The sequence below is a fragment of the Grus americana genome, chromosome 8 (assembly GCF_028858705.1).
Source record: "Grus americana isolate bGruAme1 chromosome 8, bGruAme1.mat, whole genome shotgun sequence".
Taxonomy (NCBI): Eukaryota; Metazoa; Chordata; class Aves; order Gruiformes; family Gruidae; genus Grus; species Grus americana.
The window spans coordinates 23,050,028-23,074,835 of NC_072859.1; the positions used below are offsets into that span (position 1 = coordinate 23,050,028).

Below are 24,808 nucleotides of genomic sequence, written 5' to 3' on the forward strand. Positions count from 1 at the left end.
AAAATTAGTCTAAGATTTTCTTTCTTCCTTAACATTTCTTCTTTAATGTGCAGAACATTTTGTTACTGTAAATTCCTGCTTGTAATAGTTTACTCCTTCAGATAAGCTCTGAGTATAAGCCATCAGTTAGTCGTTTCATAACACCTAGCTTTTTAATAAATGCTTTGTTTCTGTTCTGTGAATTCTCTGGCTTTTGATATTAACTGTCCTGAGAATTTCTGTTTCTGAGATGCAGCAGTTCATTTGCATAAAATTACTGGTGCGTGTTCATTGACAGAAGTTGTAATGGAGCTTCCATTACTTTGCGGACAAAGAAAGAATTATAAATTACTTAGTATTTTTGGTATTCTGTTGCCACCTATTGGGAACTTGTAAAGGAAGATGTGGTTGTACTGTAGAGTTTATTTAGCATTGTACTTCCATTTCTGTTGCATCTTTTATGTTTCATGATACTATCCTCTGGGAGAGGAGGAAAAAAAAGGATTGAAATAATTTGCTATACCAGGGATGAAATATTTTTCAACCCATAAATTTATGTAAATTACTGTCTACCTTGTTGTTTACTGTTGCTGAAATCAAAGAACTAAGTGGATAGCATTTTTATTAACTTTACAGTAGTCAGGGGAGGTTTAGACTAGATATTAGGAAATGTTTCTTTACCAAGAGGGTGGTCTGGAACAGGCTTCCTAGAGAGGTGGTTGATGCCCCAAGTCTGTCAGTGTTACAATGCCCTTAATTACATGCTTTGACTTGGACAGCCCTGAAGTGGTCAGGCAGCTGGACTAGCTTGTTGTAGGTCTCTTCTAACTGAAATAGTCTATTCTATTCTAAGGATAACAGTAACTCTGGTCCTCATAATTAAAAATATCCTACATGGTTTAGTGTATTTCGTATTTTATTTTCTTGCTATATCTTTATCCGTATCGTGCGCGTTAGTACTAACAATATATATTTTAAAATAATTTTGTGGCTCCTTAGTTTAGAATAGTATTTAGTAGCACTAAATTTGTTTTTTCTCTGAAGAATAAAAAAGCTTTTGGCAAATAATAGACACTTCACCAGTCAAAAACCATGATGAAAACTTATCTAAAAAACCTCATCTGTTGGCACCAAACTAACTCAAAAAGAAAAGCTGAAAATCCCAACCAGTCGTTTCCTGCTTCAGAACAGTAAAGTTGTCCAAAACCTATTTCTCCTTTTAATTGTCCACAAATTATAAACCCACATAGGTATCTGACACACTACTGAATTGGACACATGGAAGCAATGTCGAGAAATGGGCACATGCACAGAGAGGAATGTTATCCTTGTGACAGGCTCTGATATTTATTGAAAGCTGTATTACATTATCATGGCAATTCTGGTTAACTTAAATCTGTGAAATTGGAAGGGATGGGAACATGCTGGTTTAATAGCTAAATAGTTCTCCTTTAGCTTGAAGAGAGTCTTTGAGAACATATGCGCCTAGGAATGGAAGCACGCAGCAGCAGCTTATCGAATACTGCCTCGTGTATAACGTGTATGACCATTTTTAAGTGGTCTCATGTAAAACAGTTATTCATTGACTATATTGAGATAAGTTTTTCCAGAAAAGTACTTCAGTTCTCAGTTTCTCGTTACCACTTTGGAAGAGTTTATAGAGAGTGTTTTTTAATGGAGAAGAAAGTATGGACTTGATAGAAAAGTGCTGGAAAATTGTAGTATAGCTGTATAGGTAGTGATGTAGAGTGCTTAATCAATTCCTTAAACCGAATTCTGAGGTCAGTACCTCTTGATATGACAGAGATCTGTTTCGCTACCACAAATTTAAGAATTATAGCTTGAAGTGAAATTATTAATGCTTTTTAAAAATCCAATTTTGGAGAATCTACTCTGTAAGAACTAGTTACTCTGGTTTTACTTAAAGGATATTATAAACATTACACACGTCTATTTCTGAGGATGTTAAGAAGTCAGAATACTTCACAAATTATGTGATCTTTGAATAGAGTCACCGAGGGGAGCTGCTCTGGTGCACCTTGTTCATGCCTAATACTGTTTTAAAAGTCTCTTCCTTTTTTTCTGTATTGCATTCCAGTTACTTTTTTTTTCCCCGAAAAGATAATTTGCAGAGGTTTTATTGGTTTAATATTTGATGTAGTCTCTTGGCTTCATTCCTTTATGAATCATTTCATCTTTGTTTTATTATTCCCTCAATGTTAGCTTGGTACCTTTTTCCTTTTACACACTGGTGGCAGTAGAATGCTACAGAGTGTTCGTGTTAAGAGCATAACCACAAAATGAAATACAGACCTCAACTCTGATGAAGTCTTAAGTGGTCCGCATTAGATTAGATTTGTTTTAAAGTTGCAAGTGTCACATGTGCAGATAAGGGCATTAAAAACCAAACAAACAAGAGATAAACCACCAATTACAAAGATAATGGTAAAGAAGATGCCATCATGTGAGGCATGAATGTGTATTGGGATCATACTGCTGGCAGACTGTTCCAGTTTTCATCTAACCCACTGCTGTGACTTTGCCAAATCTTTTCAATAGAAGTTTGTTCTTTTGTTGCACAATTGCTTAGCAATTACTTCGTAATACAGATCTACTCCCAAGTTCAGCGTGAGCTATAGCTGTGCAAGCAGATCACAACTGGCAGTTTCATGTTGAGCACAAGCTGTGACATTTGATGAGCGAGGCCTTTGAAGTTTCCTTTGGCTTTGGCTGAGACTCCTACAAAGAACAACTACTAATTAACCAAAGGAGGCTTTCTTTCTGTCCACATAGTAGTAGCTGAATATTGTGAGTAAAAGCTTTAAAAAATAAAAGAAGAATCCTCTGCTGTTTCCTTTCTTCACAGCAGTTTGAATCTAAGCTATGTTCACTTCAAAGGGCTTGTTCTGCAGCTACTGCAGTCCTGACTGGGTTTGTAGCTGCCAATTTTAGCGGAAAACCTGACAGTCTAGGGGTTCTGAGGCTTCAGCTGATTATATTTTGTCTAAATCCCCGTGAAAGAGAAAAAGTAAACAGTAAGAAGTAGAAGAAATCCTGCATCTTCAGAGAAGCAGCCTTGCAGAGTTTAGTGTGTCTCTTAAACTTGGATTGTAACTCTACAGCCAGTTGGAACACTTTCTCCTTTTCAGCTCCTATCATGAGGAAAAGATGTGTATCAGCGGAAAACGTTGGTAAAAATTGGGATGAATATTTCTCTTGAGGGTAGTAAGAAATGAATTAAAGACAGCGTCATATAAAACCATCCTAGTTTCATTGCTTTTGAGAATTGGGCTTCATATTTAATACTTCTGTTAAGAAGAATTGTGGCACTACTGGCAGTGACTATTTTCCTAAAAATAAATAAATTGGCCACTTGTGTTAGGAAGGATGCTTGTGTAACAGAGAATAATTGTAATTGGTTCATTTGCAGTATGTTAATAGCTAATGTTCTCTCAATCTATTTTTTTGTGATAGTCTCTTTTCTGTCTCTTTCCTGTCCTTTCTTCTTTTCCACCAGTTATTTTCAGTTTGATGTGCTTAATAAGTAAAGCTGCTGTTGTATGTTCCTGAATCCATGGGGATCCAGTTTGTGAAGCAATAGGTAATTTTTTTGGCTAGTAGATGCTGTTCAGCTCAGTGGGCTTTTCTTAAAATAAAAAGATGGGATTTGTTCTGAAATCACTGCTCACTTTTTATCAGATGCCTCAGATTTGCAATTCTTTTAAGTTTTATTAATCATTTTGAGGACTAATTCTGAAAGCTCTTGTTCTCTGAGAAATTCCCAGTTCTCATTTGCATCCTGATTTGGTGTTACGTCAGTGATAAATTCACATCAGTTTTTTTGTTCTCCCCTCTTTGTATTTTCCACCTCCTCTTCATGCGAAGGCTTTGAAAGACTAAGGTTGCTCTGCGTGTTCTGGTGACAGGACGAGCTGTACGTTGCAGCCGTAGGTTTGGGCCGGCCCCCACCCAGCGCAGGGGGTCAGTTCCCCTCAGCACCAGCCGTGGTGGATCTCGGGGCTGCCGCGGGAGGCGGCGGCGGTGCCCGGTCGGGGCCGGCAGGGGGCAGCATTGGAACGGGCGAGCTCCCGCCACCGGCTCCAGCCCCCGGAGCGGGGCTCTGGGCAGCGCAGCGGGTCGGGGGCTTTAGTGACCTGAAGGGGGGTTTTCGTGGCTCCCACCCCCTCGCCCCCCTTTATATCATCAGTTTGAAATTACTTTAGATGGGGAAGGGATGGAAAGGAGGAGCTGAACTTGTTTGTTGCTTGAGGGGATAATGGAAGATTGTTTTATTTTCCAGTTTTCCCATTGGACAGCAACCTTGTGGAGATGTAATGCGTTTCAGTATCATGTATAAATAGAAAAAGTACGTATAAATTAGCAGGCCTCTACTAATCTGTATTGAATTGACAGTGGGATTATGACACTGATAATTCCAGGTAGCTTTTTTTTTTTCTGGAAAAATCTTCAGGTGGATTTCATCTTTTTTTTATGAAACACACTAATCCATTACACATGTAGTATATTTTCCTCTGATGTCTTACCATTATAGCAGAATAAATTTGTAAGCGTGGATTTTTTTAATCCATGTGTGTTTTAATAGCCTACAAGTAATTAAAAAAGATGGGTCAACTAGTACTTGTTCTTAAATATAATTGCTATATTTCTTAGAGTATTTTGTAAATATATCTACCTAAAGATAGATCAATATATACATATGCACATATATACACATGCTCCTATATCTGTTAGCATAAAAACTTTTCAAGGTAATGCAACTAAAATTAATATGAAGGCTATGGTAGGAAAAATTATATAGGAGGGTATAATTTCACTAGTATAACATCAGTATGAAATAAATAAGGATGACTGACAATATCAAAAGGAACTGCAGGTATAAATTGTGTTGGGAAGGCTAAATACACTGAAGTGTTATGCTTGGTAATTATAGTCCCTGTTTAGCAAGATATAATATATTGTTCAAAGCTGCTTTTTAATATTTGTTCATTTGCAATGATTTTTTTTGGACAATACTTTTTGACAGATTTGGGATTTTTTTGGTAAAAAAAAAATGTTTTGTTGCAAAACTATAGCTCTTCAGTCAGATTTTCTTTGGTCTTGGATGATTTTTTTTCTCCCCTCTTCCTCCAACGTCTGGTGGGGTTTTGTGTGGCATCTGGCATTTCTTCTATGAGAAGCTTTTAACTTGTAGTACCAGGTTGTGCCTCTGTAATTTCATGTTTTCAATAGACCGCTACTTTGCTGAACCTACCTATAGTTATTCCTACATATAATTTTAAGAGGCATTGACAGCAAAACAAACTTACTGGTTTGCAGAGGTGCTGTGAAGCACATGCAAGTCAATGGCAGTATTTTTATTAGCTTCAGCTTTTGAATCAAGCTACATGTTCTTAAGTGACTTGCATATGCCAATCGACTTGTACACATCATAGTGTTAGGTGACAGGTAATGTCTAAAATTGTTGCATGGCAGTTTTAGAGAGAAGTCTTAAGCAAATCTAGTAGATTTTAACATCATCTAGATAGCTGAGAATTTCCAGAAATCGATTCAGTCTAGGGTTTTTTTTGTTTTGTTTTGCTTTACCCACTCCTTTTTACACCTTTCCTATGTAGCATTCTCATTTTGTCTTGTCATTTCTTCTTCATCTCTTCTCCCTTGTGTGATCTTTACCTGCTTTTATTTTTGCAGTTGAATGGGCTGCTCTATAATACTAGTCTCCTGAAGTGCTCGTTAGTCTTTCTAGTGCTCTTTATATGGAGGTCCTGGCTTGATCTTCTTGCTTTGCTGTCCAGGTGCTAAATACAAATTAATGTCTGTTCTTAGAGGTACTTCTGTAGTTGTGTACTGTTTGTTGCTGCTCAAGAAGACCATGCAAACAGCTGTAGTATTTGGCATAAGTCTGCCCAGGAAATATTTTCATGTATTTTAGCAGGTTTTCAGCACTTTGAGATAGCATGTAATTTCAGTAAAATTCTAATATTATTTACTTCTTGTCAAAAGTACGAGAGTTGCTGCTGTTGATGTTTCATCACAATACGCTTTTCGTGTGATTTAAGAAAAAGATTTCTAGGCAGTAGAGAAATGGAGCAAAAAGCAAACAGGCAGCTTGAAGCAGTGATTATGGGACTTAGGTCTTTGGAATTTAGTGGCCAAGCATACATTAGCATTCCTTATGCCCCAGAAATTAATCTGGACACATAACTATTAAATCTCCAGGGCTCAAGCAACATTACTGTTTGCTGGCTTTTTTTTTTTAATATGGTATTAAGGCATATGCAAATGCTCTTAGTCTTTCCCTGTTTTCGATATTGTGAAAAAGCTTACACTTGTTTTTTGAGTGCCTGAGGGATTACCTTCCAGATGGTCAGAGATTTCTGCCGCTGAAAATTCATGTCTTGTCCAAAGCTGTGGGGGAGAAAGGGACATTATGCCTTCACAACACACTTATATAACTGATGGCTAAAAGACCGTAAAATGATCTCTATCTGCATCTCCCAGCCCTCCCAATAGGAGAAGCTTTTCTCAAGTCAGGTGTTTGGTGGACCAAAGCTCTTATCCTAGAACTATTAAATTTATTACTGAAATTCATGTCCTTGAAGCCCTATTATTGATTATGGTGAGTTGCATGACGATCTGGAAGACAGTAAGATGCTTCCCTGCACTTCTTAATTCTGAAAGCTCTACTACATCTGAGAAGTTAAGCTTCATAGTGAGCATACTAAGGGCCATAGTTTTTTAGCAAAAAAGTGAAATGTGAGTTGTGAGAGGAAAACAACAGAACTCAAAAAAGGCATTGTTAGGCATCTCTCTTCTATCCAGTTAGCAGTTTGAATAGACTAGTGTGAATTTCTGGCAATGGGAGAGCAAGGTAATCACAATTGCATCAAAGGATGGAAAGAAAACTAGAGGTGATTACAAAAGGTGATTCTGATCACATAAAGGCGTGGATTTGCAGGTGGCTTGCTGAACACTGTTTAATATTACTTTACAAAATGAGATTGTTTCATGTGCTTGGTCAAGGGTATCAGAAATCTATAGAAACTGTGGGAGGGGAAATAACAGATGCTGAATACATCTACCAGAGTGCCCAAGCTACTGAGATTATTGTATGACATTTTCTAGGACAGCAGAATATTATCTGTGTGGTGAGATTGATCTTTCAGAAAAAGAAAGTAATTCTATAAACAAAGAACTTGCTGCAAAATGAAATTTATTCAGCATTTTTGCAGGCAGGAGACCATGATTGCACAAAAGGTTGGTATTGGTAAATACCAGGAGAAACAAACAAAAAGCAATGAAACACAATAGAGTGTTTTGCATCCCCTGAAGTGGAAAAAGAAAAAAGAGGAAAGTTGGATTCAAAGGGAGTTGGAGGAATAACTATTCAGGGGTTGGATGTGGTGCAGTGTCTTTTGAATCCTAGGAAACTTAATTCAGTTGGCTTCAGTTACTATTTAGAGGTTCTGGAGCTGCAAGGGAATATAGTGGCCATTGTGGATGTTCAGCTTTCATAGAACAGTGACAGCTCATCTCTGTTGTGCCAGTTACTGTTTAAAAAGCAAGACTAAATTGGCCACAACTACATAATACTGAAAAAGATCTAAAAAGCATGAAAACCCTTTAGTCATCTGCCCAGAGGTCAGATCTAACTTGGAACATAAAGACAGGCAGGATTTCTCTTTCACAAAATGAACTGGGAATTCCTACTGTGTGTATATGTGTAGAGGCGTGTTCATATTTTGTAATATAGCACCAGAATTTATTACCACTGAAAGCGGTATATTCTCATATCATAAATGGAACAAACATATTTTCATTGCAAACTGAAATTACTAGGTTTTTGTATAACCAAACAATATTTATGGTTCTTATGGATGTGGGAATGGTTCAAATCATTGGATTTCCAAAAAATAAATTGAAACCACGAGTATTGTTTAGGGAATTCCACTTTCACTTTGTACATCCTATATGGAATTAATGAGAGTACAGCATTACTTGCATAGCATTCTGGTGACTTGCAGGAATGAGGATTTAGAAGCAAATTTGGAGAGGGAGAGTGTGTCTCCCTCCCACTCCTGCCAAGTGTTCAGGCATGAATAGTTCAATCCAGTAGATCCCAAGAGAAGGCAAGACCACAGTGGAGGCGAGGATTTCCTTTCCTGTGGGGAAGGGAAGAATAAATGTTGAGTATTGGTATTCACAGTTGCTTTAGCAAAAGTTCCTTGAGTTCTGTGATAGCTATTTTAAACTTCTATTCCTATTAGTTAAAAAAATCGTTGCTGAAGTCTAGCTGATGTACAAATTTGTTCCAGTACGAAGAGAATGGTTGATCAGAAACTGAAACAATTAACAATGTTGTACCTTCCTCCTGCCTCCTGTTGCTGGGCTTTTAATTTTACAGTCGTATTTTCTGTGTAATTCTCTGTGTAATTGCTATGTAAAAAATACAAAAAAATCAGTTCTGCAGGGACCAGATACAAAGAGTGAATAATATTGGCCATTTTTAGACACTCTGAAGGGCAAGGAAAAACTCTGCTCATCTTTCAGAATAATCTTCAGATTATAATCTTTAAATTGTTGGTATATTTTCACTCTTTGTATGTTTCTTATCTCAATATTTTAAAAATGTTTATTAGATTATTGGGTTTTCAGTGATGAATGATAAATGACAGACATTTGGATTCATACAGCTTCAGAAGATGTGTGGAAGGCTACTTTGTAGAAGTGGGCTACCTCTTGTACTTACTCGGCAAAAAATTCTAACATTTAACATTAGGAATCTGAGTATGCCCATCAAGCTAACCTTTACTGAAAGTGGTTTTGCCAGCCTGGGACATTGCATGTTCTTAAGCCAAAGCTGGGCTCATTTATTCTGCTTAGAAAAGCCCAATTAGCTATCAGAGTAAGCCACTAAAGTGCATATCCCACATTCTGTACCCGTACTGTAGCTGGTCCCAGGTAGTTTGTAAGTCTGTTTAACTTGTGCTCTGCTGGCATAGCAGAGCCTGCTGCCCTCGCTGGGAGGGAGATTAACTGCAAGGAGAGAACAGATGGTCTTTCTGCTCCTCACTGAGGGCACTGCATCACGGAGGGGGCAGAGTTAATCTGTGGCTAGGATGTGCTAGCCAGAGTGGCTGAAGGCATCCTGCTGGACAGCACGACTTGCTTTTCAGTTTGTGCAGACCCCATATGGGCTCTTAGAAGGACAGGAGGGCTGCGGCTGCTTGGTGCCAATATGTTTTCCCCATGGCTGCCTTCCTGGAACTGCAGTCCAGGGTGATGGTTCTGCTGGCAGAGGCTTTCCTAAACTAGGGACAAATCTGGTTTGCAGATTATACATCTGAATTTCCTCCGGAGCAGCATGGTGCCCTAAAGGATAGGAATGGTTAGATTTTCTGTGCAATTGGAAAGATTACTTAAGTGTAAACTCTGAGAGAGAGGCCGATAAGAGTATGTTTTTCCTGTAGTTCCTCAGTAGCTATTTAAATTTCACAGTGGGGTAGTGCATATAATATCATATTTGTATTAAATAATTCGAATGAGATAAAAAGTCAGAAAGGGCTACTTGTATTCCTGGATGATTTCTGGTCCTGTGTTACCTGCGAATGAGACATGCTTCCATAGGTATGTCTCAGCTGCTCTAAAATTTCAGTAATATTTTTCTGTTTGAAATAGCAGGACAAAAGTTATATCTCCACATATTTAGCAATTTATGACTCATTTTAGTTTGTGAGAATATAATGAACCCTGTAGTTACTGTAAAGTTTATCTCAATTTAACTGTAACATAATATTTAAGCTTCATAGTTCCCCACTGACTAGTATTTTTTTTTCTATTGGTTACTTCAGAGTCTGAACCATGACTTCCCGCTAGAATAAAATAGGAATGAAGACTGCTTGCTGTAGGTCTAAATTTTATCTGGGGAATTGGAGCAGAACAGGCACTAAGTGAAACTGCTCTAAATCTCAGCCATAGAGGACGTAACCTCTGTTTCTTCCTTAGCTGTCAAATAGAGTGCCCTAGTTCCTTTTTCCTTTGTGTATGGTTTCCCTCTGATACAGTTTTTACTAATAGGTACTTTATTGCAAAATATTCTGAGCTGATTTCTGTCTTATTAGATGTATAGGAACTTTTACAAATGTCTCCATAAAAACATAGGGTGTATATGTAAAATGGATAAATCTGCACTTTGCTGTAATGTTTTAAAACTGGAAACTGTGTATGTGCACAAAAAATGTGGTGAGATGGAAAATTGTCCTTAAAACAGAATATTTCTGTGTGGTTTTTGACTCTAATGGCACTATTGAAAAATAATAGACTGCATATTAATCTGTGGGTTTATAAAGTAATTTAGGAAGGACAGGAGAAAGTATTATGCTAGCTGTGGCAGGAAGACTTTCCATGCCATAGATTCAAAGGTGGTTTACATCAGGGGTCACGCTAAATGTTTTATAGTAATAATTGTTGTATTTTAAGTGATGTGTGTTTGTCTGCTCAGTTACTAATGAGCAAACTTCTAAGCAGCACCATGAAAACAGCTTCTCCAGTCGCCATTCTTGGAGATGCTTGCAGCAGCACTGGTGGCTGTTGAAAGATTATGGAGAGGGACATGCTTCCTGTTTTGGTGATGGAGCGTGAAAAAAAGTAATGTACTGGTGGTGCAGATATTCTGCAAACAGAGGACTTCCATTACTGCTCACAAAATTCTTATTATGTTGCACTATTATATTGCACTATCAGGGTTTTATGCAAACATAATTATTTCTTTAACACCATGAGCAAGTATACATGAGTCATTTGGTAATTATGTGCCAAATTATGACTGTTTTTAAATTCAGCTAATACTAAATATAAAGCATTTAAAATTACAGTTCCGTTCTTAAAAGATTATCATTATCACTGTACTGAATTTTCTGTACGCATATGTAAGTTTTATGGCTGGAAATAATAGATGCAAGAGATGCCTTAGAATAATAGTGATTAGTAGTGTGACATGGAATTTATTTGTGGTAGTACATCACCCAAGAGGTACTTAGTTGAGTTTTTAGATATCTGAGATAATTGTTTCTTACTGGTTTCTAATCACTTCTTTCCACTTTCTCTGGATGTAAAATAAAGTCCTTTACAAGACTAGAAAAAAAAGGACGGGGGAGAGGAGGGAAGCTCGTTTTACATGTCAGTGATTATATCATAGAATGCAGCTATGGGACAGACCTAATTGCTATGCGACTGCTGCCTATATCTGGCTGTGAGCGTAAGAGGAAGCTGTAGAAACTATGGCTGATATAGATATCATTAGAAAGGAAATCCCACCTACTGAGGAAATCCCACCGTCTTTTAATGTGCCAAATGAATATGCAACCTGCACATGGTAACAAACTGAGGTCTCAGTAAAGCTAGTGTACTATAAATTGAAGCAGGGAATAATTAATGTATTAATGCATTTTGTGCCTACTGTGCTCATCTAGTAATCAGATTATTTTGCTAAATGTAATCAGAATTGTACAAAAGAATAATTATATAATAAAACTAACTTCACCAGAAATTTGAAAAGAAACAAAATTGCTGAAATGAAGTGTAAATTATTCTCACTGGTAATTATCCTTGTAAAGTAAAAGAGTAATTTTTAGGTATGCTTCTTTTCAAACTGAATTGAAAAAAAAACTTAATAGGAGAGGAGGGAATCAGAAAATCAATATAATTGGAAATAAACAGCAATATACATGTTAGTCATCTACCCAAGTCAAAAAACTGAATGTGTTTCTGGTTATAAAACATGAAATTAAGAAAAAAATTCCATATCCATAATATATGACAAAAAGGCGAATTGTTATTGTTGAGGCAAATGGATACTGAATACAATTCATCCCCAAACAAACTAATGCAAAATCATTGTCAGGGTTGAATTCTATGAAATAGTAATTTTCTTCGTTTGTGAAGCCTTTCTATTTTTTGCTCGTATTATTGATATTGCTTAAGAGGACAACAGTGTTAAAGGTGAATTAATTTTACCAGAGGTTGTTTCAATAGCCTACTCTACTGAGCTGGACCAAACTGTCTCCAGCACGACCCTGCCTGTGTACATTACAGCGTAAAGTTAGGGGCCAGATGCAGGTGACAATATTCAAGTAAAACTTTAGTCCCGTAATGCTACTTTTGGGCCTTATTTAGTGAGTGAAATAGTTAATGTTTGCTAATAGCTTGGTATGGATTTATGTATTTAATGCTCTGTCCTGTATATTGGATGAATTTTGTGTAATTATTGAATCAGCTCAATGTGACTGAACCCTGAGTTACTTTTTGTGAGTAAGGTGGTAAGTATTCATGAGAGGTGCTTCCTATCTGGAGCAGAAAAAGATTACATTGTCCTGTAGAAGATATCTAGAGAGCATCTCCTATGCATTAATTCAAGGAAAAGTAAAACTTCTGGAACAAATCTGCATTGAAGAATTTAACCCTAAACTTAAATATTCTTGGAAAAATAGATTTAAAATAGAATCTGAGTGAAGAGTGTTTGGAAATGGTGCAAGCCTTTGCAGGTGCTTCATCTGTTTGTTGGCATTTGCAGTTTTTCCTGTAGGTTATAGAGCAACTTGATAATGGACTATGTGCTTATCTTAAGAAATATTTTATTAAAGTATTTTTTTCTGTGACAGGAAGATTTGAACCGCGGTTAATTTGCAGTGGTAGTGCAGAAAATAACTCCGTTCTCATTTTGTTTAGTTGTGTCCTGCTTAGTCTACGTGAAACAACAGTGATTAATTTTCTTTCAAAAAAGTTACCACACAGTCTTCTGTTCCTTAAGTGTTACTGTTTTTAAAAATTGCTTTATCTTATATTTACTGGTGTGTTAATTAGTATATTTTACCTGAATAATATTCAGATTAAAAGAAAGAAAGAAATGTAGTCATACATTTAAGAAACAATCAACCCCCTAAAAAAAACCCACTTTAATTGCTAGTTTTCAGAATTTAGCAAAACTTATCATTTTTCCAGTTACTACTATGAAATACCAGGATTCTCATCTGGTACAGTATATAGCACCTTAGTCAAGGAACTATTGTTATAGAGCAGATAAGATTAAAAAAAGTCATTGGGTTTGATGAAAACCTGCATGAACAGTGGGGGAAAAAGCCAAAGTTACCATAGCAACCATCAGTGCTTTAGACAGAAGCTAAGTAAAAAGAAATGTAACAGAAAATATGAGGGCCATTTCATAAAGCATTAAAAAATAAAAATGAAATTAAGGCAAATATCATTAATACTCAGCTTTTATCACTTAAAAACTGCTGATAAGCAGCAAATTGTCTTTAAAATAAAAATGAGGGCCACTGTTAATAAAGAAGTTTTAGTGTTGGAGTCCGTTTAGACCCTATTAAGGAGATACTTTTGTGAATTTGGTGAAAAATAGGTAAAAGTTTTATGAAGTTTTTTTTCTTATTTTCTTCTCTGCAGATGGTTTTCTAAATCACTGCAATCTTAACCTGTGTGGTAGCATAGGCTCTGAAAATGCTTTTCATGGTATAAACATGACCAAAAGTCTTCCTAATAAACATGGTCCCACTGTGGGGATACCACAAGTTTTTCATGGGATGGTATGTTGGGTCAAGTGACTGCGTAGCATTGCCTTTGGTACAGGAGTGGCAGAGGCATCTTTAAAATTCTTGGACATCAAAATTTCAAGAGCAAGCAGTGTCAGTAAGTTTAGGGCTGTGAGTTGCCCGTGCATAACAAGTTTACATAAAATAACATGTACAGTCAGTTGGCTGTGCCTTTGTTTCTGAACCTATGTTCTGATATCGGTGATTGATTTAGAGACTGAGCTTTGATTCTTCTTTTGGTCTGTTTGAATGGAGTCAGCATTCTGCAGTGATTTGACATTGGGTATGAAGTCGAGTGTTTTGCTTATATGTTGCTGCATAGTTGCGCAGAATTATATTTTATGTGAGTGAACATCAAAACATACATGGGATAAAATAGCAAACATAATTTCTTTTCTACTTCCTATGCAGCTATTAAGTCTTAAATTTGATCTTAGCCCTCATAGAGCAAAATGGCCCATGTTGTAACCTTAAGCAAATAGGGAAACTATGAAAAATACACTTTAATGTTCTATCCTGAAACAGTGCTTTGTATGAGTGTTGAAACAATCTAAAAGGTTGAGTACAAAAAGGGAAACAAAAACCACTTTATCCTTTCTTTAAAATACAGTCTGACTCACTTCTTGCTGTCTCTTCAAGGTCTGTGTTGGTGTCTGCTTGGTTGTGGCAGTTATCCTCTGATATTGTTAGAATACGAGTCTATCGTATAGTAGTAGATAGTACTTAACTGTCCTAGACAGTACCATAGCCTGGGACTTTGCATACGTGTCAGTGCAGTTGTTACTAGTGGCTGTTTCTTCTGGGAAAAAAAGGCATTGTTTCTGAATAAACAGATTTTGGTTATTTTATAAACCACTATAAAATGAAAATGTTTTCCTCTCCTCTCATACGGAAGTTTATAGAAGGGTAAAAAGTTTTGCATTATTCCCCAAAGTCTTCCTGTGAGTCCAAATGAAACGTTTGTGATGAGTTCCTTATTGTGGGCATAGTGGGTTTTTCTCTTCTCTGATATTGTATGAGTTACAAATATATGTCTGTTTTGAAGTGAGAACTGAAACTGATCAAGCTGAAATAGTGAAATACTGAATGTTGTAAAAAAGAAGAAAGGTGGTATGAACTTCTGTAAATGCTTAAGGTCCCTACTTTGGAAACTTTAGGTGGGAGATTTAGAAGCACTTTGGCACTGATGTCTTGTTTATTTAATTGCCCCATCTGAAAAACATTCTGTAGTGCCTCTGTAGTGTGATTTCTGCTCCAGATCAAATGCAACAGACTACTTACTGTAGTATGTGAATTTTTCCTAGGAATAATTATGAGAAAAACATATTCTGGATCAGTTCAGTGTTTAAATACAAGTCCTAAGTGGCATATTTAAGGAATTCTTGTCTATTATCGGGTTGGGATTTGACCTGAGAAAAGAACTTTTCCAGTGTGGCTGGACTTCATGTAGTAAAGTTTTGTGCGGGGGCAGTGCATTCTAAGCACAAACTGGGGTGGAACAACCAGAAACAGTTACAACACAGGCAGCGTAGGTGCTCGGTCCTGCTGCAGTTGGTTGCTGCTCCCTGCTGAGCCCCCTTTCCTGCAGGCAGAGCCCTTCGCACTGTGTACCTGCCTCTGCCAGAGGTTTGATTCAAAAGTCCTGTAGAAATCTTCCAAATCTCAGTGTGTGGCCTTGTTATCACATCACGCAATCTGTTAAGACTGTCAAGATTATGTATGGTTCACTCTGACAGGGTACTGTTGACATGTACTTCAAATCAGAAACTCATAAACATTACATTGTGAAACAGTTTTTTATGACATCTCTGTTAAATTCGTGCAAACTTAATATGAGTAAAAATAGCTATTGTTTTCTAGCATTTTTTGTGTGCTATGCTTTTACAGATGTGTGGAAACTTTGAAGTGTAGTGCTGTTAGTGGGTCATGCAAGGTTGAAATGTGAAGCATGTTGTGAGAAAATGCAGTTGGTTACTAATGTCACAAGGTAGGAACATGACTGAGCTCTGACTATTTTGGTAGATTAAACTAAACCCACTAGGTGGTGCAAGCAAATAAATCACCTTGCAAAATACTTCTCTCCAGATGAATGAATTTGGGGAAAGGATATCTTTCCCCAAATTAAAATATAGTCTTTGTTTTTTCATTTGTGATTATGTACAATAGGTATTAAAATTTAACATTTAACTCTGTCTTAAACTGCTCTTTCCACATAGAAGAAAAATTAGTGCATTCTGCTTTTGGCTTAGACTTGCTTATCTGCCTTTCTTATAGTGTAGGCTGGTGTCAGGATGCTGTAGTCATAGCTGGGGTGGTAGCTCACAGATGAAGTAGCAGAGCACTTCCACTGTGTTTCACTGTGCTATCAGAAGTGGCTGCTGTGAAATAATATCCTTCCTCGGGGCTTACTGAGGCATTTTCAGGTTTATCTGCTTGGAGAATTCTCTCTTAGGATCTCTCTTTTGCAATTTATACTCTGCCAGTTTCACTTTGGATTTGCTTACCTTTACAGCAGTATTGTGTACATACAATTAAAACTATTTGTTTATGAGAAAACCAGATTTCAAACAGTAAGTTACAGCAGTGTACTGTCAATTTACTGTCCTGATGGAAGTGGAGTAAATAAGGTTTAAGACGAAAATAATTTTTGAAATATGATGTATGCAGTTGGCCTGTAAGGGTTAGGGTAGTATGTCTAATAGATCAGTGGTTCTAGTATGTTTTGTTTAAAAACATCCAAACCAGAAAACCATGAAACAAACCCCCAAACCTGAAAATACTCCTTCATTGTACTCTGGAGGTGATTATAATATAACATTATCAGTTTGTATCGCACTGCCATACCATGTTCTTGAATTCTGGGTATATAATCTCTCAATGGCTCTTTTTTTTTTTAACTTTTTTTCTTTTCTTCCTTCTCCTCCCCATTGAAAAGACCTCTTGCGTGATGGTGATTTTACTACAGATGCACTGGCTGATAGTTGGTCAGCATCTTTTTATAGCCATAAGATTGGTAGCAAAAGTATTTGAGTAACAAAAACCCCACATTGTTGAGAAGCAGAAATTCCTGGGGTCTTCCACACATTGAGAGCCATCAGCACTGTCATCTTCTCATCATAAATCCTATTTTACCAGAGTTTGTATGGCTTCCCAGTAGACTTCAGGCTGCTGCCAACTCTTCTGAGAAGGCGATGGCACCGTGGTTCTGCTGTGATACTGAAGAAACTTCAGCCTCTGCTAAAGGGCGAGTGCTTCAGTGAAAATGTTGTTGGCTGCTTAGCAGTCAGCTTGAGATAGCAGGTGTTCTTCTTACTGGTTTTTTCCCCGTATCTGTCTTTCAGGCCTTTATCTCTCAATGAATATAGTGCATCAGTAAATACTACATAATCATGTTTCAGTCCAGGACTCTGTAATAAGACAATAACTGCAGTCACTAAGCAGCTCTCTGGTGAAAGTTCAGTACTTTACAGTGCGGTATATTTACTGAAATGGAAATTTTTCATTTCAAAGTGACTTATATAGTCATCAGTAGGGATGGGTGTGTTTGCTGCATTCATCCTAGTCTTGATAAATGCAGCAAAAGCAGGGGTGTTTTTGTTTTTGTTTGTTTGTTTTGGTGTTTTATTTTAGGAAAGAAGGCAGGGAGACATTAAAGTACAAAAAGCCTGTGCCCATGAAATCTCAATTGACCAGCAGCCATAAAGAATACATATACTAGCCACAAGCAGTCAATGCATACTCTGAGTTTTACAGTAAGACTTTGTTAGAATGTATAGCCTCTATAGGATAGACATAGAAAAACTGCTGCAGAGATTAGACTTAAAATGCAGAAAGAAAATTTTTCTTAGTTTCCTCGGGTAGAGGACCAGCATACTTGATTGCCATCATACATTTCTGGTTTTCATTAACTCCAAAACTAGAGTAGAATTTTATGATTATTCAAGTAGAAGGGCTTCATAGTATGTATATTAAAATACTTTTATATTCCTACTGAAAAATATCATTGCCTATTGTTTTGGTTACTTATATTGCAATAGTGTATGGGAGTCCCACTCATGAGTGAGGATCCACTGAGCAATGAACATATACAAGATATAGACATGCCACCATGGTGCTTACATTCAAAGTACTCTAACAATTTTGGTGACAGATATGTTGAATGTTCATGAAAACATAAGAGAAACCTGATTATTTAGAAATCAAGTTTGTTTTCCACAAAATATTTAAAATAGCGAAGTTAAAAGTCACAGGACAGAATGTAAACTCTACTAGACTTCTTTGATAATATGTAGCATACAGAATTCCGTAGAAAGAAATCTTCCAGCTATTGCATGTCTTGTGCTTCCGTCACTTTAGATTTTTTTTTCCTTGAGCTTATTATTGTGCATTTGGAGTTGTTTCATTGTTTGTATAACTGTTAGTTATTCCATATGCAGGTGGCGAAAGAGAAATCTGGCCTCGTTATCTGTACTAAATGAACCAAAGAACTTTTAATTCTTGCCTTAGTTTCATAGTTGTATTTTATGTGTATGTGTATACACAGAGACACACACATATATATTTATATATAGGATTGTGAAGGACCTTAGCAGCATTGGAGATTTTGTTCTTTTATATAAAGTGTATTGAGAGCCTGGAGTTCTAAAAGCTGAATGACAGATTGGCATTGTGATGTTTTCTGCTTTACACCGTCTCTTGCTGGTAATATCTACTGATAATGTATACTTAAGATTCAGATTTACTGATACAATGTTCTGTAAATTGTAAACATTTGCAGGAAATGACTTTTAAATAATGGCAGAACCTACCACTGGAATGACATAAAGACTGAGATTAGATTAATAATACTAAGTTATTTAAATGTTAGTTAAAATTGCAAATCATTTTTATGTAAACCCTTACATTTTGTTTAAAAACAAAATGTGAACAATCCTCTGACAAAAGTGTGAAGTGGATTTTTTTTTCTGTGTTTTGTTTTTGTTTTGGAGAGTAAAACCAGATCAACCCATTTAATGTATATACTGCCATAAGACAGTCTTAGAAAGTCATGGTCAGCTTAAGTTTGGGCATGTTCTGACTGAATACTGAAAGTTTAATTTTAGAAGTATAAGTCCCATTTTCAAAAATAACTCCATAATATTAGTCTTTGTTAGACATTTTTGTTAGCATAATAATTCTACTAACTCATAAATTATTTTTATTGTGGGCAAGGTCCAACCCATATAGGTGTTCTTGAAAAATGTACTACTACTATGAAATGTTAAGTTCCTAAAAAATTGAAGTAGCTTTTGCTTTAGTGCTTATTAAAGATGATTTTTGCTTAAACATTGTTTAGCATTTACCATGTTGAAGATTAAGATGTTGCAGAGTTCATATCAACATTGGTATGGAAATAAACTGAAACTTCTGTAAAAAAGCTTTTTTTTTTTTGTATTAAATGGTTTTATCTCTTTACTCTTGCAGTAAGACAAATAAAACACTGCACAGAACTTAAGGTAACTGAGAAGAAAAGATGGGGAGGGACATGCCTGTAGCTCTTAGAGCTGCTTCTGTTCCTGCTTTAGCCTTGTCCCTTGGAGACTGCAGAGAGAAAGGGAGCTGATAGCTTGTGGCATGCTCTGAGCTACTGCATCTGTCCCTTCCCAGCAAGAAGAGGGTGAGGTAATCGGAAGTCTGGACTTGGCAGGAGTCTGAGATGCCGGATTTTGTGTCAAGTATTTGGATTAGAAATCACCTTGGAACATTAGAAATCTGACTTGTCCAGACTACTGTTTGCAAGCAGGAATAAGTTGCAAATCCAGGCATATGTCTTGTACAGGTATAACTGGCAGATGCTGGAACTACTACAGCATTTAATTGAGTAGAAGGAGATAGCGTCCCCCTCTCAGTCCTGCAGACCTCAGACCTAGTGGCCTGCCTGCATAGGCAGGGGAATTCCGAAGGCTGCATGCCTGTTGGGAGGTTGGTAAGTGGTTTGCTGTGTACTTGACCCAAGGAAAATATGACTTGCTGCTGCTTTTGTTCTGGGAGTGGACTACTAAAATCGTTCGGGCTTAAAGACTATAAAGTTTGTAAAGTCACTGAACTTAATATAGGGTAGTCTGGTTAATATGCAGTGGTCTGTGGTAGACACGAGTCCTTTTTAGTCCTAATACTATGAAATAAGTGGGGACAGAAAGGCAGGCCTTAAAATACCAATATGAAGGAAAAGAATGACTACTTTACAGGGTCAAACATTAATAGATTCATTGTTCAACATCAGCAGACTCAGTAACCTGCAGTACCTTGGCCTCAGAGAATATAATCTAGCTAAGTGTTTGTATCTGAACTTGAGGTTTCATCTGCCATTAACAAGAACAAACAAAAGCAGAATTGAGACAAAAAAGTGCACAAGTCATCTATAAATAACAGAAAATCACGGTCCAGAAGATAAGACTGATAAAAAGCTTAAGAGCTCCGTACATTCTGTGCAGCTTTCTGTGAAGCAAAGCCCTCCTAATGTGCTTAGCAATATAATGGTACCTAGGTACACGTGTTGACAGGAGACCTAAAGCATTTACTGCTAGCTGATTGGAATGCTACTCAGTTCTGTCTGCCATGGCCACTCTTACAGTTCGCTACAGAAAGGAACAGTACTGGTGAAAGAAAGGAAAGCAGCTGGTTAAGTTTTGTGGTATAGTGTTTTGCAGTTCTTGGTGTATCTTGGTTGTCTGCTTTACGAAGACGTATTACTGAGCATCTTGATCCAGAAAGATCAAATGCAATATCTAGCATTCAGGGGAGACTTGATTACACAGTAAAACATTTCTCAAAAGCCCTGAACTGTAATTTTTATGATTAATTTTCTGAGTGCCTAGCGTATAGCATGTTTCTTTCAAGAAAACCTGGGTCTGTTCTCAGTACCAGTATATACTCCTTTATACACTGGTAGAAAGAAGTTCAATTGGTGTCTTTTCCTGTTATTTCCTATCAGTAGGGGCTGGAAGCTGACAGGCTGATTAGCAGCCCTGCTGTAAAGGATCTGGGGGCGGTGGTGGACACCAGGTTGAGTATGAACCAACAGAGTGCCGTCAGCTTCAATAAGGCAAGCTGCCTACTGTGCTACAGGAGGAGGAATATGATTAGCAGACTGAGCAATATTGTTGTTATCTCTCTTTGCTGGTGAAGCCCCATTGAAATACTGCGTCTGGCTTCTGGCCTTCCCCTTCAAGAAAGATGCTGAGGCAGTGGAGAGGGGTTGCCAAGATGGTCAGGGCCTAGAGAACACAACCTGTGAGAGGTGGTTGAGAGATCTGGGCTTGCTTAGCCTTGAAAAGATGGGAAATATAATAGCAGGCTGTAACTGTTTGAAATGCAGTTACAGAGATGGTTAAGGTAAACTTCTTTTGCTAACAAGGGGCATTGGTTGTAGGTTGTGGCTTGGGAGGTTCAGGTTGTATATTAGGAGAAATGTTTTTGCAAAGAGGGTAAAGTAGCACTAGAGCATGTTACACAGAGAGGTTGCGGAGGCTTTGAAGACTCAGCTAGACAAAGTCATGGCTGACCTGATCTGATGTTGGGAGGTTGAACTGGATGATCTCTGAAAGTCACTTAGAAACATTTCTGTAGTTCTGTGTAGTTATCTACATTGATTAATTGGAGTAAAGGGGCACAAAAGTTAAGTAGGAAGCTTGACATGGAGGGGGTAAGGTAGAAGGTCTGAGGATGGTGTTGGGCAGAGAACAGATGTTGCCACTGCTATTTTGACAGATTCTTGTAGTGAACTAAGCAGTCTCATGAGAAAATTATAGCTGGATGGTACATTAACGTGACTCATGAACTGAAAAAATAGGAATCTGTACCATAGATGTAGAAATACTGGGACTTAAAATGTGTCTGCTACAGGGTTTTTAAGGATGCTTGTTGAAAAGTGTAACAATGTAAACAAATGCAGATACATTGTTTCATTTGAACATATACAGGAAGGAACAGTGGTGTTAAACAAAATATGAACTTTGCTACAAAGACTAATTGTGGCCGCTAAATAATGGAATTGCTATCCTGGCACATTCCCATGTTAATTCTTTGTTTTAAAAATATCTTCCTGCTGATTTTTCTGACTTTCTGTGCACTGGCAGGTGGTATTGAATTGGTCTATGTAAAGATTAGGCACTGCTGATGAACTTTCAGTTATGAAAAATGAACAAGCTTGCTTTATCCATCAAAATGTATAATTCTAACATGAACTGGTAGTAGAATTTAAACTGCACGTGTGATTTGGTGGCAGGGGAGGGTTTGGTCTTTTTTTCTTCAAGATTTCTGTGAAATTCAGTCACGGGTTTCTAAACTACTAGTCATAGAGTGGTAATAAGCTGTGGGGTTTGTTTGGTTTTTTAACTACTTGTTTAAACATTTTCCCATGCAATTAGGAAGGACCTGGTCCAAGGGGGAAATTTGCAGCCTCAGTTACCAGATACAGGACATACACACTTCAGACTAGATTGAACGTTTTGCTCAGCTGGGTGGGCAGTGTTCTTTTCTGACTGGTTTGGACCATCAGTAGAAGCTCCTCTGATATTGCTGGACTTGTCTGTATAAACATGCCCTGAGTTTGGGAGACACTTGTTCTTCCCCCCACCCCAACCCTGCCTGCTGTGAGAATGAATTAACATTAAGAAGTGAGTATCTGCTTTTAGCTGTGATCTCAAATAGTGATTTTTCAGTGACAGAGGAGACACTAAGCTGGTCTTTTTATCTCCAATTTTTGATTAGCATTTTGTGCTTCAGCAGCAGCATCATGTTGAAGTTTAAATTAATTCAGAAGAGATTTTCTAATTTACCTAAAATGTGGAATATTTGAGATAACAAAATGAGGCCTTACAGGTCATCTGTTTTCCAGTAGCAGTAAAGTCAATTCTGCTTACTTAAGCTAATATTCTTTTTAATTCCTTTCTTGTGTCTTGCCTAAGTATAAAAATAGGAGCAGGAAGAACAGAGAGTCCCTTCAGCGACTAAACATATTTTGACAAAGTTCATTGGCTAGAAAAAAGCAGAGAAACAATATCGGTCAACCTGTGTAAAAACATACTGTAAACTTGTTACCTCTTTTTAGGATCTAGGGATGTTTAAGAATGTGTGGCTTGACAAATGTTAATCACCTGAAATTCTTTAGATAAGAAATTATGTGTAGATCACAGAAAGACAGAGGAAACATTTGTTACTGTCTGGTTTTATCCAGTTTATGAAGCAACAGATTATAACTCAATGTGTCAGGCAGACTTTGGGAACACCAGCAGACTTGTTTATGATTAAGTCCAACAAAAATCGCTGTGCATTCAGAGACAGGTATTTTTTTTAAACTCCAGGAGTAAGTCTGTACAACTAGTTTGGGTCAAAATCTTTCACATTTATTTGAAAATAAGTGAACAGATTACAGAAAGTATTTTGCATTTCTAAACCATAACATGCAAGGCCAGCATGCTGAAGTAAAATATTTTTTCTTTTCAATGCAAGTCAGTGGCTTCCTTCTTCAGATAATTATAAATCCTATTGTGTCTAACATTGATTTAGTTTTTCATTGCATCAAAGATAATTTTTGCCTTCAATTTATTTTTTCCTTTATCTCCATATTGTATTGTTCATTTTTGTGCAATCCTCTTTTTAAGGCATCTTTGATAATATGCCACCTGCTGCACTAGGTTCTGCAAGCATCATGAAGTGGAGGTCACAGCATTCATGGACCAAAGAATCTTGGTGTGCTTGGCTGTAGTTGTGAAACGCCTGCATATTTCCACTGTAGACGTAGCTCCCTCCTTTCCTCCTCTTTGAATATGCACTAATTGCTTACCCATTCAGAGACGTGACTTTCAGACTCCACAGCAATGAACTGCAAAAGATATACATTAGCATTCTGCTAGAGAGTCTTGCAAGGTCGCCCAAGGTAAGCTGCCAGCTGTCCAGCTTACCAAAGCTCAGTACTATGGTAGTGAATGAAGTTGTTTGCAGTATTACATGTATCAGGTTTTTAGAGGGGGACATCCACACTCACCTGAGCAAAGGTTGCAGCAACAAAGTGTACACTGAATGCTTTCTTAAGTAGCCAAAAGACTGGTTTTGACCCTTTAACTGCAGAAACTGATGCCATGAAGGAGACATTGTGAGGGAGTTCCCTGGAATGTTTATGCTCTCGAGTGTTTGTTTCTTTTCTTTGTGGCTATCGATGTGGTAAACGTGTTTATAGACAAATCTTGCATTCCCTTGAAAAGATAAGAAAAGGATTAATTAGCACACTTTTTGGGAAGAGCAGAGTTAATGGTGATCTCATCTTTTCAAGCACTGGCATCTTCCATGTACATTAGTGCTTCTGTTGTTTAAACATACCCTATCCTTAAATATGTGTGAAGCTAGGATTTAGCAGATAGATCAAATACCTGGCGTTAATCCAAGGTCTAATTCTTAATCTTCTGTAGTGTGGATATGGTAGATAAATTTCTCAATGGCCAATTTTAAAAACTATTCACTCAAACCCGACATAGCCCATTTCAGCCTCTCTTTAATAGGAAACCTAATAACTTTTTCTGATGTGGTGCATAAAGCTCTGGTATTTTGTTTTCTTTTTATTGCCAGATGCAACCGTGTTCATGTATTTACAGTCAATAAAGCTATCAGTGCTATACACAGGTTTAGATTATTAATTTCAACCTTTTGGTCTGGAGTGTCTGATTTAGGCCACTGCTATGTTATTTGCATCCTTTGGTCACACACTGACTGTTCGATCAGTTGCAGTATTTCTGCTCTCAGGCCACTTCTAGAAGTGGGACAAACTGTTCCAGTGTTTTCATTCCTACTATTCAGAAGTGGTGTGTCAAACCAGGCTGCACTTTAGGAGCAGCGTGAGTTGTGTGCATCTACAACAAATAAAGGTGATCCCCAAACCCCTTTTTCCATAATACATCTTTGTCCCTGATATCCTCCTCTTTACCCTGTTCACACTCTGACTTCTGTGTAGTTTCCAAGAGAGGTGGTTATATATTAGGACTTACCATCAAGGAACGATAGTTTCAAAGAGATGCAGTATTACCTATGCATGGGTCCTATGCACGGAAGAATGTGTGAGCTGTCCAAACCCTCAAATCTAGAGACTGTACAGGAAGGAAGAAATACTGGCCTTAGTCCTATTCCCTCATATAATTAGTGAATGTTTATAATTGCCCAGAGGGCCAGGTTTT

At 37.3% G+C, this 24,808-nt stretch overlaps 1 protein-coding gene across 7 annotated transcripts in view; it reads left to right on the forward strand.

Annotated features, from left to right (window-relative positions):
• The window catches only part of PIGK (phosphatidylinositol glycan anchor biosynthesis class K), a 237,562-nt gene that overhangs the window by 16,398 nt on the left and 196,356 nt on the right, over window positions 1–24,808 (forward strand). The window lies entirely within an intron of this gene.